The following is a 7009-nucleotide window of genomic DNA, read 5'->3' as shown; positions in this document are numbered from 1 at the left end:
CGATGAACATAAGTGAATGATCTAGTGAAATAAATAAAAGAAATAGGCAACTCCGGTATAGGTGACCCTCACAAAGTCATTTAAACCAAAAAGTTGTAAAAATTTGTTGTAAAAGAAAAAGAAAAAGAAAATCTCACCCGCTGTTAGTTGGTTCAGAGGTATCTGGCGCTGAACTCGGTAGGGAGGATTATGATCCGATCTCCCACAACTGCATTTGGGTCAAATAAAAGGGTTTGCATAGATTTATGTGCCAGAAACCCCATGTTTAAGATCAGAATCACTAACCGGTCACTCTGCTATGAAGCATGTACGGATAACGGGCTTAATGTGATTGCGCCTGAATGAAAAGGACCCAAAAAGAGATGAAGAGGTAGGCCTAGGTATTGTGGGATAATATGGGTTGGTTAATATATGAATGGAGTTTATGTCCGTGTCTGCGGATAAGTGTCATCACGATACCCTTAGTTCACTCAGTTAGTACCTATCACTGCATCCCGACTTGAACTTAGAAGCCTTTCTAGCCCGAATCACTCGTTGACACCGGTTTTTCTTCTTTGAGCTTTTAAGTGTTTTGCTTGAGGACAAGCAAGGGTTTAAGTGTGGGAGTATTTGACGACACTGAAATTAACTGTATTTTCGACTCCGATTTCGCATGCATTTTAGTTGTTTTATTGTTATTTTGTTATGTTTTTACTATGTTTTTCTTTGTTTACAGGTTTTCAGTCTAATCAGAGCCCCGATCAAAAAAAGGAGTAAAAATGAGCTAAAAATCCTAAAAATCATCATTTTGCACTTATGGCTCCCACTGTGGCTGGCGCCATGGGTCCAGCCATGACGTGTCATAGTTCAGCTTCTCCTCAACTGCCACATCCCCCACTATCTCCACTTGGGCGCCACAATTTACTCTTATGGCGGGCACCATGGTGTTGTGGCGGGCGCCACAAGAACAAAGAAGTTTCCCTCCCAAATTCAAACTTAGGGGCATCCTTGTCATTTCCATTATTTTCCTTGCTTATAAATAGAGACTTGATTTCATTTGTTTCATCATCCAAACTTAGATCAAAACTTAGTTACAACTAGGCATATATTCAGTATTGTAAAAATGGTAATCGCTTCACATCGGAGTGTAGCCACGACTGTGTAATCGAGTCTGTAATCGAGTTTGGAGCACTTTGGAAGGAAGTTAATCATGCCGCCATTTTCATTTCTGTTACACACTTTATTTGACCCTCCGATTGGAGCAGGTTTTATTGCTTTACCTTTGTCGACTTTACTTTTCGCACTCGCACTACTTTATTTATTTCTCGCACTGCCTTTACTTTATTTATTTCCCGCACTCGCACTACTTTTATTTATTTCCTGCACTCGCACTACTTTGTTTACTTTCCGCACTCGCACTACTTTTATTTATTTCCCGCACTCGCACTACTTTGTTTACTTTCCGCACTCGCACTACTTTTATTTATTTCCCGCACTCGCACTACTTTATTTACTTTCCGCACTCGCACTACTTTTATTTAAATTAAAATGCACCTTTACTTTACCATGTCTAGCTAAACCTATAAAGGTTAGAATGTAAGGATCGTAATTGAACCGATAATCCGTACAATTGTTCGTAGAAACACTTAAGGGCTATTTTGACTTTCAACTTAAGTTTTCCCGCACTTAATTTCCCTTGGGTAAGATCGAAAGTCGTCCAACGTCCTTTTAAACTTAGTTGTTTTTAACTATTTCAAATACAGCGAAAGCGCTTTGTTTAGTTCATTAGGAGTTTTTAACTTAAGAAGAAAAGTGATTTTAAAACTATTTTCAGACGCGTTTATAAGTTTAGAGTCTGGTTCGTGAGAACCTCTTTTGGTTAAGGAATCCAGGTCAAAATACTTTTCAACTTAGTCAAGATACTATATTTCTTAAAAATAGGTTTACTACTCTAACGCAATGCACGCCTTTTTATAAGTGACAATAAGAGGGTTTGATTAGGGAGTACAACTCGGTTCTGAATACGCGAAAGCGACAATTCCCGTTAAATTGGTTCTTTTCAAAGTAGGAAACACTGCCCATAAGTAATTTTATTAGCAAGTACTTGGATTATTAATTGATTATGTGATTTACATTCGAACCTGTCTTTATTAACTGAATTTATTTTAATACTTTATTTTTCATTGTGCACTCTAAAACCCCCCTATTTCGATTACCTTAGATAAACATCGTAACAATAGATAACGATAGATTGACACTTGGTCTCTGTGGATTTGACAATCTTCTATATTACTCTGACGCGTTCGTATACTTACAAAAAGCATGCATCAACAGTATATCACTGGGGTGAGTGGTTACGATTGAAGATAGATGATGGATCATGAAATATATGAATGATGCCCTAAGGCAGAAGAATAATTAGAGTTGTGCTCGCTAAGGATTCGCATCCTCGTGCCTACGTATTCTCATCGTGCAATGAGAAGTCAGAGCATTTGTAGTCCGTGGAACCACAAGAACAAAGGGAGAGATAAGTGATGAAAAGTATAACTTGTACCAGCAATAAAGAGATGTTTGTCTAAGAAACATCAACTCACAAGACAAACACAATTTCAAGGGTTAACTGTAGTGGAAACAAAGAGAGAGGTATTTGCCTAGGCAACAGGGACTGATAAGAAAAACATAACTTCAAGGGTTGGCTGCAGTGTTATTTAGTATAGGGGATAATGTATCACTATAGGGAACAAACAATTTGAAACCAAAGAAGAATGGTATCTTTGATGAATGAAGGGATAAACTTTGAATCGGAGAGTAAACATGTATCTTAGCCACACAAAAAAAGAGGAATAAAGTGTTTGGTTTTGTAGCCAAACATCTCTTGGTTCATAAGGCGGACTGCCGTTATATCATCCTAAAAGGATATGCATGGAATCCAAGGAAAAGTGATATTTGATCTCAAAAAGATGGTATTGATTGATGAATGAAGAAGGAAGGATAAATAAGGTAGCAATAAATAGGGTAGCTCACAAAGAATTTGAGTTCCTGTGCCTACGTATTCTCACTGTACAATGAGAAAGTCAGAGCTCTCGTAGTTCAATCTACTACGGCTGACAGCAAGAGATTGAGGCAAGGGAAATGACATGATACTAGACGATGAAGAAGACTTGGCATTCATTGGATATGAACCACACTAAAGTCTATGAGTAAAGGTAAATACAATGAGCAACTGGGTCATCCGTCCCATACCCAAAGATATTCAGAATGAGTTAGTAGAATTCTCCACTCTTATTCATTATTTACTACTTAAGGCTCGTGGCATGTGATTCTCATCATAACTTTCAAGTTGTTGGAGAAGAATCCTTGCTTCTACTTGTGATGATAAAGGTCTTATTAATCATTCGATTCGAATTACACTAAAGTCTATGAACAAAGGTGAATACCTTGAGCAACTGGGTCATTCGTCCCATACCCAAGGATACCCTAGACAAGGATATGAATTCTCCATTCTCATCAGTCTTTATTACTTAAGGCTCATGACATACAACTTGAATCCTAATTGATAAGTTGTTGGTAGAGTCTTCTGCTTATTGCACTATTTGCAGTGAAGGGAGACTTGACAATTATGTGATTTTAATTGTGTTAAAGTCTATGAATAAAGGTGAATACAATGAGCAACTGGGTCATTCGTGTGAGAGAAAAGGTTCTTAGTCTTTGTTTTAATGATGTCAAACCCTTTTAGTTGCTCATACTGTGTACTTTGGACGGTGTCATCATATCGTAGAGTGCATTCATTCTCTAACATGCTCAAAGTATAAGATTAATGTGTCCATGCATATATGAGCATCTCATATATGTCAATAATGTACTTGATCATCGTTGGTACCTTAGGTTCATAAGAGAATGGTTTGAATTGACCAAAATATGTCTCAAAAACTCATTTTTGACCGTTTAAGAACTTTGAGTCGACTCATGCCTTGGAGCAGTCAACTCATTCATTCATATCATATTCTATGTAACTCACGTGTCTGAACAGGTTGAGTCATAGGTCGACTAAATCCTGGAAAAACAAGATGAGCCGACTCATCCACCTGTTGCTTCAACTCATTATCTGTTTAATTTGAACCATGTTACTACGGGTCTGAACAGGTCGAGTCATAGGTCGACTCAATTCTGGGGAAACCTGTTTAAGTCAACTCATCTCCTGTTTGAGTCGAATCTTCGCCTGTTTCACTTGAGTTATTCTGCTGCAGGTCTGAAAAGGTCGAGTGACCTGTGTGAACAGGTCGAGTGATCGCTAATGTTACTCAATTTTCTGCTGTGTATTTTTGCAAAAATATTATGTTGTGTTTGTGTCTTGGTTTATACATCATATATATATATATATATATATATATATATATATATATATATATATATATATATATATATATATATATATATATATATATATATATATTCTAGAGTTTCTTTTTCAACTGTCAACAAGAAAAGTGAGATATACACTAAAGTTCCTCTTCATCTTCATTCTTCATTGCATGTTTCAACAACTACACATAACAATTTTTGTTGATCATAGTGCATTACTGTGGTGATAACGTCCAAATAGGATTGTGTAATCTTAGTTTGGGTAGAGGCTTTAAGTGGGTTTTTCTTGAATAAAATCGTAGAGTTTTGTCATCCAAGAATTGGGGGTTTTTTTGCACAAATCTTTGCTTTATATATTCAGTCGAGTGAAAGGTTTGAAGAACGGTGGGTTCGTTCGAACAAGTAACGGTAACCGAAGGTTTGTGAAGAAAGGTTTGGGTTCAAGCGTGTCATGATTGAACTTAGCCGAACTAGAGTTTTGGAGAACGTGGAGTTCTTGCAATAAGGTAGCTACAATCAAAGGTTTGTTCAGAATTTTTGAAGCACTTGGTTCAACTCGAATCAAGGGGAGAGAAGTAAACAGGATCCGAAATAACACTTAGGTTTGCTTAGTGTTGATCATTTATTATCTTGTATAAACTTTGCAACTTGATAATAAATATCTCAATTCTAGCTTTGGAATTGGGGACAGACATACCCTAAGCGAGGATGAAAGAGGAACTACCTAAACAAATTTGGTGTTGTTCTCTCTTTCTCTAACTCTTTAAATTCTGCATAAATTGAATCTTGTGTGAAATTAATTGTAAACTTCATCTCGCTTAATTGTTATGCATTAAAGATGTTTGATAAATTGTGGCAATCACTTTGATTGCAACTAAAGATAATTCTGCATAATTAATTCTAGTGAAATAGAGACTTGGTGTAGTGTGCACACCAATTGTTTGATAAAATTAACTTCACACTGTCGCATCCGCGAAAAACAACCGGCGGGCTGAAACAAAAAACAACACAGAGCCGCCACTGCGCGTTATTTATCCCAAAATAGGGAAAGGAAACGCTCAGAGAAACCTGGAAAAGACGTGGTCTCGCGACCAAAGAGAAAGGGTAAGGGAGTCGGTTACGCAAGGGGAAGGTATTAGCACCCCTCACGTCCGTCGTACTCGACGGGATCCACGCTCTAAGAAAAGAAAAGGTTGCTAAAACACCACACACACACACGCACCGAAGACAACACATGTGGGGTTAAGGGGGAGAGAGCTCGATAGGACGTCGCATCCTATGCCTACGTATCTCGTCTGGAACGAGAATCAGAGCTGCCGTAGTTCGGCTCACGCACGCCAAACAAGCAAACAAACACACAGGCAAACATGGAACCCCACAACCACTCGATGGAATTACGTCAGCTTCCGAACCAAACAAACACAATCAGGATACGTATAGCCAATCGCTGGGCTTACGTCCATATCCTGACACACAAGCAGATAACAAGTAAACACACACAAAAAGAAAAAAAAGGTGCCCGGAGAGACCTCGCACGGTCTCCTGCCTACATACCTCGTCTGGCACGAGGATCAGGGCGATGTAGTTCCCCTGAAAGGGAAAGAAAATCTAGCCAGAAACCAAGGGAAGACACACTACCAGGGAGCTGGACTCGAGCCTAGTGTTGTCATGCATCATTGCCCTACGTTGAGGTTTCTACCTACTTGCACAACTGCAATCTAATCCTATCCAGGAAGAAAGCAAGCATACAAGCATACAAGCAAACGGAGCAAACAAATATTCACAAAGCACACACTATAACCAGTCAAGTGGGCTCAAACAATGGGTTTGACTGCCGAAGCAAGTCATCTGTACATGGGTAGTGTTCGCTCTTAACCTTGCCATTGAGGGGCTAAGGTGAAGCAGATGATAGGTGAGTGAAGATTAGACTTCACAGCTCTTATCCCTGACCAGGGAGAGCTTCAGACAAAGGAGCGTGGGTCCAGAATGGAGGGACCCTTCTACGCTCAAGACTCTGACTCGACTGTACAAAGTACAAGATCTTGGGTTTGTGTCCCAATGCGTCAACACAGGGGTGTGAGCAGAGGGACGACTCACAGAATAGCGGGGGATAGATTGCATATACCTTGGATTCCGCCAATTGCCTCATAGAGGTCTTCACCTGCTTGGGCACAAATGTAAACAACCACAAACATCGCCTCTTAAGGAGGACTTCAGACAGTTGCCTGGCCAGGTAACAGGCCAGGTCTTCCAGACTACATGAAGTATAGAGATTCTACCTCAACTGGTTAAAAAAACCAAGCAACAGCAAGCAAGTTCTTAAAGAACTGTAAGCGACTAAATGTACCTGAAATCAATCAAGTATCATCAGTACTCAGACAAACCAACGATAAACAGCAAATGTTAATCTATACAGACAACACAAGTTAATGCACACAAGTGCAAGCTATGAGCTCAAGCTCAAGCATCAAACCTACAACACAAAATCAATGTTAGTTTACAACATCAAACAAAACTCAATTTAATCAACTTGCACTTTTTCCTTTAAGCCTTTTTGCATTTCAACCTGAAAATCCACACCAAATGTGAGAAACTAGACCACTAGGCCAAGCCTAGGGTCCAAAGGGATAAAAAACTCTAAACAGCAAGTGCCAACCAACCAAAATCA

Source organism: Lathyrus oleraceus, chromosome 5 (genome assembly GCF_024323335.1).
Source record: "Lathyrus oleraceus cultivar Zhongwan6 chromosome 5, CAAS_Psat_ZW6_1.0, whole genome shotgun sequence".
In the NCBI taxonomy this organism is placed as follows: Eukaryota; Viridiplantae; Streptophyta; class Magnoliopsida; order Fabales; family Fabaceae; genus Lathyrus; species Lathyrus oleraceus.
Note: the sequence above shows the minus strand (reverse complement) of the source record.